General features: G+C 41.2%; 1 protein-coding gene and 1 pseudogene across 5 annotated transcripts in view; one reads left to right on the top strand and one right to left on the bottom strand.

Annotated features, from left to right (window-relative positions):
* Positions 1–1,932: 1,932 nt before the first annotated feature.
* Positions 1,933–12,250, top strand: part of TTLL4 (tubulin tyrosine ligase like 4) — a 36,512-nt gene continuing 26,194 nt past the window's right edge. For 3 of the 5 annotated variants that reach the window (XM_016156810.2, XM_016156806.2, XM_016156808.2), the window contains exon 1: positions 1,933–2,174. The gene's annotated coding sequence lies outside the window, so the exon portion shown is untranslated. Of the gene's footprint in view, positions 2,175–4,042; positions 4,639–12,250 lie in introns of those variants that run through there. The other 2 variants (XM_016156811.2, XM_036236732.1) reach the window with 2 other exon arrangements.
* On the bottom strand, positions 4,098–4,883 carry LOC107516749 (annotated as a pseudogene).

Genomic DNA, 12,250 nt, shown 5'->3' with positions numbered 1-12,250 from the left:
TATATCACTAGTCTGGGAAAAGATTAAATTCAAAATTTGAAGTATAGTTTCTACCAAATGCATATCACTTCACACCATTGTAAAGTAAAAAAAAAAACACTAAGTCAAACCATGGTAAGTTGGGGACTGTCTGTATTAGAAACTAAGACCTAGGTGCTTTGCTTATTGCTACTGAGGTGTTTGCTCTAGTATTTTAAAGCCAACCCCTGCATCTTGTCATTTAATCATGAAAAACAGATGTCTGTATCTGTAAAAAAATAAGCGATTTTCTTAACTAAAATGTCAAAATAGCCTGTGGTTACCACGACAAATTTCCACAAACTTAGCAGCTTAAAACAACAGAAATTTATTCTCTCCCAGTTCTGGAGGCCAGAAATTTGAAACTGGTTTATTCTCTCCCAGTTCTGGAGGCCAGAAATCTGAAACTGGTTGTCAAAGGACCCTATTCCCTCAGAAGGCTCTAGGGGAGAACCCATGCCTTACCTCTTCCACCTTCTAGTGGCTCCGGGTATTCCTTGGCTTGTAGCCTCATCAGTCTCTACCTCTGTGGTCATATTGCCTTCTCTTTTCTGTGTCTTTTCTGTCTGTCACATCTCCCTCTGTCATTGGATTTAGGGCTCACCCAGATAATCCAGAAAAATTCCTTAATCCTTTCACAGTCATTCTTGTAAAATCCTTATTCACATCTTTTACCATACTATAAGGTAATATTTACAGGTTATGGGAATTAGACATGGATATATCTTGGTAGGGGCAGGGATACCATTCATTGAATTACAACAACAAAATAATGATTTCTTAATATTGGCTATGTTCTTATGTCCCCAGTCCTTATTCAGATTTCTCTGTTGTCTCAAAAATATCTTTTTACAGTCACAGTGTTTGAATCTGGATCCAAAGAAAGCCCACTCGTTGCATTTGATTATGTCTCATCTCCTATAGAAAACATCTCATTTTTTATACTCTGAAATTGTTGAAGAAACAAGGTCATTCCTGTGTACATTGGCTCACATTGTGGATTTGTCTGTTTTTTTCTGGTTTTGTTTGTTTCCCTTTATTTACTACAACTAGAAGTTGGAGCCAAAATCTTGATTAGATTCGGATTCAACTTTTAAGTTTTTGACAAAAATACAATACTACCTAAATATTACACTGTAGTTCAAGTTGCATCACATCAGAAGACATAATTTATAGCTGTCCCACGTTTAATGATCTAAGGTTACTCAAAATATACAGGTGCTGGCAGACAGCCTTCCACTGTAAAATTCCCCCATTAATCCTCTCATGGTTTTAGGATCCATCAATGACTGTTGCCTAAATCAGTTATTTATTAAGCATCCTTGCTCTGGTCCAGATTGTTTTCATTAGGGCAGTTTCATCTTGTATTGTCCCTTTTATTTTTATAGTAGACTAGAAAAGATCTTTTTACTCTCTAGCTCTGTTTAGATTTTCAAATCCATTAGGTCTAGGGACATTTGAAACTGAGGCGGTACGATCTGTCTTGCCTGCGGAAATAACGAATTGAATCAGTGTTTCCTAAAGTTCACACCTGAAGCCCATAAAGCAGGTGGTTGTAGTTGTACTCTGCTGAGTGGATGCAAGTAAGGGCAAGAGGTCGAAGGGAAGCATAGTGGATTTGGCGATCTCTCCTGGGGTCAAACACAAAAGCTTTTACTTGAAAGAACACTAAGAAAATTCCTTAATAAAGCTCGATATCTTTGATTTTAGAAGAATGAATTAAGGCACGGCCAAAGAAACAGTCCCTACAGGTTTGGTGGAATCAGGGCAGAGTCCTGGAGTACCAAAACGGAGCCTCTCTGGGTTTTAATCTCGCACTACATCTCCCAGAATTCCGCTCTCCGGGTTCCACCCTCACTGAAGCGACCGCGCGTGCGCAAGGCCGGTGACTGCCTATCCTCCCAGGCCCACAACCCTCCGAGACTCTGCGCGCCTGCGTCCCCATCGTCGCGATAGCTCCTTCCAGGCCCTCAGTCCGTCCACTGGGGGCGCGCGCAGTGCGTGGCGGGCAGTGTCGGCGCTGGCGGCTGAGAGCGCGGGTCGCGTGGCGGTGCGCGGTTGCTAGGGGCGCCTGAGGCCGCCCACTCGCCCAGCAGGCCAAAGGGAGGAAGCAACGCGGAGCCGGCGCCGTGCCGGGGCGAAGCTGGGTTCGCTAGGTGAGTGTGACCGCAGAGCCGGGGAAAAGACTCTCCACTAGCCCTACTGTCCCACCCCTCCGTCCTCCGTCCGTCCCGCTCCATCCACGCGGGTCTCTAGCTCTCCAGCCGCTTCCGCCCCAGCCCAGCTTCCTGGCCCCAACTTTTCGATTTTTTTGGAAGGCCGGGGGGCCTCGGCTTTCCACCCCGCCGGGACTTCGCGCTCTCCGCTGCCCCTTCTTCCCGAACCCTTTTTTCCTCCGCTATGCTCGTGAACTTAGTCGGCTCCGCCTCTGGGTGCCCGAACCCTGCTGCATCCCCTCGCACTGGGCCTCAGTACCTCTTTCCCGCCTCTCTGGGGTTTAAATTCTACCTTGGGTGAGAGCCTAAACTCCTCTCAGGCTTCATGGGTGAATTTAACATGGATACCTTTTTTTACTTACCCACCTTCAGTATCTATAGAAAAATACTAAACTGTAGAGGTTCAAACAGTATCTGAGAACCTGTGGAATTTAACCATTCATCCATCCGTTCCTTCATTTAATCATCTAACAATTTTTCAGGAACATCAACAAATATTTAATGAGCCAGGGCACTGTGGAAGGCGCTGGGGGGATACAGTGGTGATCAAGACAGAGTGTTCATGGAGCTTGTAGTCTAGGGGAGATTTTAATCAAGTAAACAAGCATTTGTCATACTATGTGGTGTGTGCTCTGATAGAAAATTGGAAATTTCTTTATCCCATAGTCACTTGAAAAACTATTATCCCTAGTCCTTGGTCTTCACAGTCCTATTCTGGATCTAGGAAATGTTTTAATCCCTCTTTATGGAGCTATCTCTGCTCTAAAATATTCCGAATGAGATCTTGCTTAACTTCAGCACCTGTTGATTTAGCCAATCAACAAGCAGCTGGGGGACCCTTTGAGACAGTGTTTCATCCCCATCTTTCACTTCTTACAATAACTTCTGAGACAGTTTGCATAAGAACCACCCCTTTGGTGCTCAGTTACCAGCTACTAATCCATTGGACTGAATGGAACCTTGAAAAACTATCAAATGTTTTCTGGGAACAAAGAGATGAGAACATTCCAGATACAAAGTAGCTTTAGAGAAGATACCAACAAGGCCTGAAAAGAGAACTGGAAACAGTTTGACAGATCTGAGCTGGGTTTGATGGGAGCTATCCATTGACAAATAGGAAGAGGGAAATTAATAGGGATTAGATCACAAAGGGCATTGGATATTTTGCTACGAGTTAGAGCTGTATCCTCCAGAACTGTGGTTTCCAAGCTGGAATAATCAGTGCCCAAGACTTCCAAGGGATACACAGTACCTGCACACAAAGCTTTAGAAGAATCAATTTCTAAAACTTTAGCTTCCTAATGAATTCTTCTAAAACTGACCTTACCAAAAAAAGGGATGGTAGTGAGAATGTCATATCCCTCAGACTTCCCAAATTTTACTGTAGTATTTGTCCCAAGTGCAAAAACCTCTGTTGTAAAATGGAGTATTTTGGAAATACTGATTTCAGGGAGGCCTCCTTTGGTGATTAAGTTACCTTGAAAACCCAGAAGGCTTCCTATTTTTCCTTGTCTAATAATTGTTTTTAGGACGAATTTGTTCCTTGTTGGGAACACAACAGTTAAATGTGACTGGAATGTTCTTTGGGACCACAGGTTTTTTTTTTTCAAGCTATATTGGGTAAAACTTGCATAAAATTTTTTAAAGAATTTTTTTAGTTTAGGTATGTGCAATTTAATAAAATATTTAAAACTTATTATAAAATGTTTATTCCAATTACATCTAATCCATAACTTAGTTCTTTTTAAATAAAATATTTAGTATTTTTTTGCCTCTTTGTTTTTTTTTTTTGGCCATTAATCATGTTATATTTAGTTTTAATTAGGCTCAAAGACTTTTCCAATCATGTCACCTAAATAGAGATCACTTCACCTGTTGCTCTGTTTGGCTGCCATTCTCGTCTCTTTCTTCGGAAATGGTGAGGCGGATACCTTTGCCGGGGGGAAGAGAAATCCACTGATTGTTGTCTTTGCTAATAACAAAAATGTTGGAGAGCCAGGTGGCAAAGCTGTTGCAATTGGCGTCTTTCACATGAACCACATCACAATAGCCAGGGTGTCTCTCTCTGGTGGTGATCACACCTATTCTTCCCAAGTTAGCACCTCCTGTCACCATACACAGGTTATCAGTGTCAAACTTGATGAAGTCAGTAATTTTGCCAGTCTCCAAATCGATCTGAATGTTGTCATTCACTTTGATGAGGGGGTCGGATGGTGTGAGCATAGTGAGTCGCCAAATAAGAGATTCCTTTTGTGCCCACAAAGATTTTTCTCACTTTGCACAACTTGTCTTTGGCCTCCTCAGTTGTAATCCAGTGAACAGCGAAGTGACCTTTGGTGTCATAGAGAAGACAGTAATTCTCTCCGGTCTTATCAATGCTGATGACATCCATAAAGCCAGCAGGGTAGGTCACGTCAGTCCGGACCTGGCCACCGATCTTGATAAACCTCTGCATGCAGATCTCCTTTACTTCATCTCCTGTCAGGGCATGCTTCAGTTGTTCCTTAGGAAAATGATGAGAGGGAGACACTCTCTCAGCTTATGGGGACTGGTAGGTGGACAAAGAGCAAACACCCCTGTCAGTTTATCCAGCATCCAGTGCCTGGGAGCTGCTACCTGCTTCAGGTGCTTCTTGGGACCATGAGCCATGGCTGTGCTGGGCATGGAAAGAGCTTTTCACAAAATAATAAACTTATTTAAACTTGTGATGAAAAATTTCAGAATTCAACTTTAAGATGTACAAGGAATACATGTTTTTAAAAATTATTTCGGAGATACATGCGTAAAACCATTTGAAGAGTATGCTGCAGGAAAACCACAGAAAGATAATTAGGAAAATAGCGTCAGATTTGCGTTTGAGATTATTATAGTGTCAGTGTGTGAGTTGAATAGGAAAGATTTTAGCTTAGAGGGAGGGAGCCAATAAAATAACTAGAAACTAGAGATGATGAAGGATTTGTGGTGGTTGTAGTGATGATGGAGAGGGTTTTCAGAGATGTTAAAGATGGTAGAGTGGGTGGACATAACCTAGCGGCAGAGTAGGTGCAGGGAGAGTGGAACAAGAAACAGCCTGGAATGATCGTAAGTTTCAGACTTTGTGACTATTGATGCAGGAGGAACTATTGGTGAGTGTTGATGTAGGAGGAACTATTAGCAGGAGGGGCAGCTTTGAGGAGAAAGATAAAGGAGTTAAACATTGGACATGCTGAGTTGAAGTCCCTGTAGCGCATCCAGGTAGAAAGTCCCAGTAGGTCATTCTGTAGGTTTGGAGCTCATGACAGAGGTTTTGGACCTCTGTCATGATGATATAAAGTTAAGAATGTAGGAGTTGATTGAAGTCATGGGATGGAACAGGTTGCTGTGGGAGAGTTCGTGATAATAATTGCAGCTGCTGTTTAATGAGTGCTTACTATGTGCCAGGCAAAGTGAGAAGACTGAGCTCAGAGGAACACTAACTGAAAGAGTTGGCAGAGGAAAGGGAATGGAAGAAGAAGGCGGAGAATTTATAACCAAATACAAAAACGAATGCGTAAATGAAAAGTCACTTGCTGAAAACTGTATCTAGATGAAATGTTAACTTCAGGATGTATCTGATACTCATGATCTGGAGTTGAGTTTAGCTTTCCCACTAGATTTCTTTATGACCTTAGAATTGTCTGATCATAGGCTTCCTGGATTTTAGCATAGTATCAGATACTTTGATCCGTCAGTGAAATGTTAGAGAAAATTTTCCTCTAATGCCCTGAACTTCTCACCCTCTTCTGGAAGAACTAGGAGGCTAGACCTGGCATTTTGGAGCAAATACTGAGAGTACTAATTTCTCTTAGGCCCTGAAATACAAAGACCTTGTTCTTAGGAGCCCTCATGATATCACGGACAGGCAGGGGTATTCCAGATCAGAAGTGCTCAGACTTTTCGGTCTCAGGACTCTTTTATGCACTTCTTGGAATCTCCAATATATTTTTTAGCGTGGGGATATAGATATAGGTAGATGGGAAGATAGATATAGATATTTATCAATTAGAAATTGAAATATTAGTTTAAGGATAATAATAAATCCAGTACAAGTTAACATAAGTAGCATTTTTTAAATGAAAGTGCTTTTGTTTCAGAAAGATTAGTGAGAAGCGTTGGCATTGTTTTTGCAAATCTCTTTAATGTCTGGCTTGACAGCTGGATTTTGATATCTCTTTCTGTGTTCAGTTGGTTGTGATATGTTGTTTGGTTGAATTATGAAGAAAACCCATCCTCACACAGATATTTAGTTAGAAAAGGGAGGAGTATTTCTACACCCTTTTTAGGTGATTGTGGATATTCTTTGGTACTACACAGAAGTTAACAAAGGGTGATTTTGTGAAGGTTAGTTGCAGTGTAGAATCTGAAATGATATCAGTGGACTTTTCATACTTTATTATATTACAGTCTGTCCGTCTATTTCTCACTTTGACAGGACCTTTTGCCCATGTGTGATTTTGTAACATTGTGTGATAGTTATTTGGAAAATACTGGTTCACTGAGTTGTACAGATCTTCTGAATGTTGCCACCTTTTATTATACAGTATCAAAAAATCATATATTATCACCACACTGTCAATAGAAAAATGGTTAAGTATTGGGAAACTGTCAAGCTTAAGGTGGCACATAAGGACTTGCCAAAATTCTAATTTTCTCTAGGAAGCTCAAATTTCATCTTTGGCAGCAAACACTGTCAGTTGTTTTCTTTGAAGTGACAGGCTTTGTATTTCCCACCCCCCCCCCCCGAAAATGTCAGCCAAATACCAAAGTCTCACTAACCCATCACTTGTTTGTCATTCTTTTAAGTAAACATGGTTTTTCACAGAAAAACTTTGCAATTCAAGTAATCATACAGTGCTTTGCTTAGAGACATCCATCATCTGTATGCCACATAAGTGTTTTATATATATTTCTTGTCTTATGACAGAATATTAAAAAGATGCACTTGAGGATTCAGACTTAATGTAATTTTTACTGCGTCATCAAGGACATTCTTAAGCTGGCATTTGTTCTTTCACTGTGTGGCTAAGAAGTACGTGGTGGTGAAGGATCTGACTTGGCGCCATTTTCTGATACCTGCTCAGGCACCAGCATTTTAATCCACCATTGCTTTTACACCATCATTGGAAAAGCAGCACAGTAAAAAAAAAAAAAAAAAAGGCAAACCACATCTTAGTTTTGTTATGAAAATAGTTTCACATAGTGGAACCCCTGAAAGGGTCTCAGGGTTCCCTCAGGTTCTGTGGTCTTTACTTTGAGGACCACTGGTCTAGAACTCACCTCAGGAGGAAGAAAGAAGGTCCTTTCTGAAGCCGATAAAGGTCAGAGCTTCAGGAGAGCTGGTCACCTGATTATGTTAAGCCTTCAGTTATTTTTCACTTCTCAGTAATTTGTAGATTAACCTCCCTCAGCTCTAGTAGGTATGACCTATATTTTTCCCTCAGGTTTGCAAGCTCCTTTTACAGGAGTGAACTGTGTTCGACAAGAGCTACCTATCTTAACTTGTACTACTGACCCTTCCTTCTCATTAGGCCTGGAATAGTTACCTTTCCCAGTAGAACGTTAAGTTTAGTACTTTTTTAACTTTCTTTAGGGAGACATAGCTTAGGATTTACCTCATGAGAGAAAATGCGTCTGATTCTTACAGTCCTCCCCAATTTATTTGGTTCCATGTAAGACACTTTTATCTTCTAACACAAATACTGAGCAATTAAAGTAATCTCATCAGAGATCTTGTGAATCGTAGACTCTGAAGTATTTCTAAAGTCCTGAGTTCCCTCTGGTGACCGAGGGAAACACTGAGATGGAGGAGGAAGAAGAAACTGCAGATCCCAAGAGTCACACACATCCTGTAATAGAAGAGAGTGATATAATCAGTGGGTAATGAATAATTGCTTTCTCTAGAAAAAAATGCCTTGTCCAAGTTGGCCTGGGCCTGGCCCCTGGAGACTTGATGGTTTGAGACAAGAGCCATAGATTTTTAAGCCTAGGCTGCTCATTCACTCTTACTTAAGGAGGAAACTTCAGGCAAAAATACGAAGAGTGGAAACAGAATGAGATAGGCAGTTTCTGAGTGCTGTATAAATACGACAAGGCAGAATGTTAAGATTCCTGAGACTGGATGCTTTCGAAGGGGAGAGGCTGAAGCCAGGGTCATCTGTCAGGAGTCTACTGTGACAGTCCTGCACTTGATGAGGGGGGTAGAGGAAATTAGCTTTTGGGCTGAGCCTGCCATGCAAATTGAAAGAAAGGAACATCTGAGGCCGTTTTGTTTATCTTTAAAATGCTGTGCAGTTCCTTACCCTCCTTTCTTGTCCATTTAGTCAATGTTTTTTAAATTTGTTTTTTATTTTTTAATTTTCAACAGCTTTGTGGAGGTATAACTGACATGGGGCATATCCATCACTCCCAACTTCATCGTTTTTTAAAGCTTAGTGCTCCCATGAAGTTGCTGGGCAGCTTTGCTGGGGAGGAAGCCGAACTAGGGCAGTGATCTCCCCCCTTCTGCCAGGTTAGTTCTGCAATTGTCTGTTACAGATACATAAGGCTCATGAGGCATATCCAGGTGACAGGAGAACTGAGGTAAAAGATAGCCTTTGCAAAGTGTCACAGTAGAGGAATAAACACACAACAGATATTCATGAGTAGGGCTTGAGTTGGGCCTGGGAAAAAAAGGTAAGTAAAATATGATGAAGATTCAGAAGGAAGAGGCTTAGTGGAGTGGAGACCTGCAGACAGGTTTGCAAGATTTATTCCCGGAGTTTAGTGTTAAGGCAGGCATAGGATGGAATTAAAAGAGGCAGACCCTGGGGACAGACTTCAGTCTGGATGCCGTTGCAATAGCCCAGGTCGGCGGTAGTGGTGGAAATAAGAGGAAGCATGCTGTGAAGAAAGAATCTCATAATAAGTTTGTGACTGGTTTGGCTTTGGGGAATAAGGGAAAGAAAGAAGGCAGAAGTGACATGTTTTCCTTTTAGGCGAGGTGACCGAGAGAAAGACGTTTCCACCGAAAGAAATTGAAGTCAGAAGTGCGCCTAGTTTGACACGCTGAACTGAAGAGGTTGGGCACGCATGGGGACTGGGTGGAGCAGACGGTCGGTGATGAGGACACGAAGCTTGAGAGGGGTCAGCTCTGAAAAGTGACTGTTCTCCTGCAGATAATAGTTGAAATGTGGGAGCAGATTGGTTTGATGTGGAGAGGATAAAAGAGATGCTGTGGAGAATTTGGGGGGGGCTCAGGAGGAGGAAAAGGTACATTATTGAATGAGTCGGGTGTGGCTGTGGCAGAGGTTATACACTGAGAAAGAAGTAGCGACAGGAGATGGTCGTAGAGGAGGAGCACCTGTTTAATCTGAAGGGGACCATCTTGTGGCTTCGCTGGTCACACCTGTTGTAGACACATTTGTTTATTCAGCAGGTATTTAAGGAACCCTGATTACATTTCCAGTTCTCATAGAGCTTTCATTCTGGAAGAGAAGATAGACAAATAGCAAAGGAATGTTTAAATAATTGAAGTTTTTGTTTTAAAGTGTAACTAATAAGGTTTCTGACTAAGTGATTCATTTATATAATTCAGAAATTAAAATGATAGGACAAGGTCTACGGCCATGCCACCCTGAACGTGCCCAATCTCCTCTGATCTCAGAAGCTAAGCAGGGTCGGGCCTGGTTAGTATCTGGATGGGAGACCACCTAAAAAAAAAAAAGATTAAAAAATACAATAGGACAAAGTATGCACAAGATAAATCTCACACCCCATTGGTAACCTTTTATAAAAAAAATTAGTTTCTGTTTATCCTTCCAAGGTTTCTTTAGGCAGGTATAAGGAAATACTAATATATGATAATTTTAGATTGCGGAAGAATGAAACAGAGACTAGAACAAGGTAATATGATAGAGAATGATTAGGGGTGGTACAATATTAGGGTAGACAGGCTCTTCGAGGTGGTGATATTAGCTGAATGCTGAATGAGTGATCCGAGCTGGCCATTTAGCCATCTGGGTGGTTTAGAGGGAACAACGAAGACCCTGGGAACCCGGAGAACAGGCCTGGTGAGGGAGAAGAGTAGCTCTGATAAGGTCTGAGAGAAAGTCAGGAGTCAGATCACATAGGCCTTGGAGCCATCAGATGGCCTTTAAGCTACTTTTTAAAAAGAGCACCATGGCCACTGTCCAGAGAATAGATTATAAGAAGGGTTAAGAGTAGAAGCAGGGAAACCAGCAGGTGAGAGATGATGATAACGTGAAGCAAGGTAATAATGATGGATTCAAGGACATATGTTTGAAGCTGGAAGGACTTACTGACGGATTGAGTGAGTGGAAGTGAAGATCTGCTGAGGTCAGGGTAAATCGTTACCACAGGGTACGTTAGGAGTTTCTGTGTTGCATAAACACCTGTCCCAGGGACTTAGCTCCTTCTGCCTGGAAATATATATAACATATTACATATATACACATACATATTTTATGAAGTCTTCTTTGTGCAATTGCAGTTTATTTCCTCTTCCTACCTCTAAAAGATTAATTGACATCAAAAGTTTAATTGAGGAATGTCATCGATTATTCCTGTTAGTTCTCCTCCCACTTCCCTTAGCATGACTTTTCATTAGAATCTGACATTCCTATCTCATTTCAAGGAAATTAAAAGATAATGTGTTCCTTCCTTGAATAACAGTGGTCATAGTGAACTTTGACCTTCCCACATTGTCCACTTGTTCCCTTGACTCTATCCCTGAAGTCCTGATCTCAGCCTCGAGGTTCCTGTTTCTCTCAGTTGAAGGCAAGACTAGGACTTTGTGTTTTGTTGAGCAATGAGGCTTTCACATAGAATCAGGTTTAAACAACATATTGGAGCCCTGGCCCAACATTGTGTGTTGATGGGCTCCAGAGAAAGTGCTATTAAACTTCATCTGCCAGGCTCTGGTATGCGGCCTTCTTTCTTAAACTCCCCTTAAGCCAAAATTTGCAAATTCTCTGGCAGTTTAGAGTAGAGTGGGCTGGGTGGTTGAGTGGCTGGTTCATCTTAAGGAGGCCACCACCACTGACGACATTGAAAAGACTTGGATTCTTCCTAAGGTTTGTGACCTCAGTTTGTGTACTTTAGAATGACAAGAGATCCCTTAGTCAAGCCTCCTTCAGGAAGTGGAGCAAGGAGTGAGTTTTATTTTATTGGCTTGACTCATTCACTGGTAAAATTCATTCCAGCCAGTCTAATTTTCAAGAAAGTTGAAGTCGAACATGTGCTGCCTGCCTCCTGGTCTGAGGAAAACCAGGCTTTCCTTAAAATAGTAATGACTTTTTCATTTTGAAATGATTTTAGACTTGCAAAAAGGTTGTAAAAATAGTATGAAGAATTTCTATTTACTTTTACTCAGATTTATCAAATGCTAATATTTTACCACACTTGCTTTATTCATTCATATGTAAACTATGAACTGGTTTTTGAAATGTTTGAGAGCAAGTTGCAGACATGATGCCGCTTTACATCCGAATATTTTCTAAAAATTTCCTAAAAGTTTTCCTAAATCAGGGGTATTCTTTTACATTCACATAGTATAATCAAAACCAGAAAAGTAACATTGACATAATACCGCATATTATAATGCTCTTACCTAATCTTCTTTATTCAAATATTGTCAGTTGTCTATCTTGTCAGTATCATTTGTCTATTTCAGGCTCACATGTTATTTTCAATTGTCTTCTCTTGGGTCTCCTTAATCTGAACAGTTCCTCAGGCTTTCTTTGTCTTTGATGAGCTTGACACATTTGAAGAGTACAGACCAGTTATTCTGTAGAATGGCCTTCAATTTGGCCTTGTACGATACCTTCTCATGTCCTCAAGACGATGCATTTTTGGCAGGAAAACACAGAAGTTGTGATGTGCCCTTCAGTAGTGCATCACATCAGGAGGCACATGATGTCATTTTATTCTATTTCTGAGGATGGTAACCGTGACAACTTGATTAGGGTGGTGTCTGTCAGTTTTCTCCATTGTAAAGTTTT

The sequence above is a fragment of the Rousettus aegyptiacus genome, unplaced genomic scaffold (assembly GCF_014176215.1).
Source record: "Rousettus aegyptiacus isolate mRouAeg1 unplaced genomic scaffold, mRouAeg1.p scaffold_m13_p_2, whole genome shotgun sequence".
Lineage (NCBI taxonomy): Eukaryota > Metazoa > Chordata > Mammalia > Chiroptera > Pteropodidae > Rousettus > Rousettus aegyptiacus.
The sequence above is the reverse complement of the archived record's forward strand: the minus strand, read 5'-3'. Positions and strand labels throughout refer to the sequence as shown.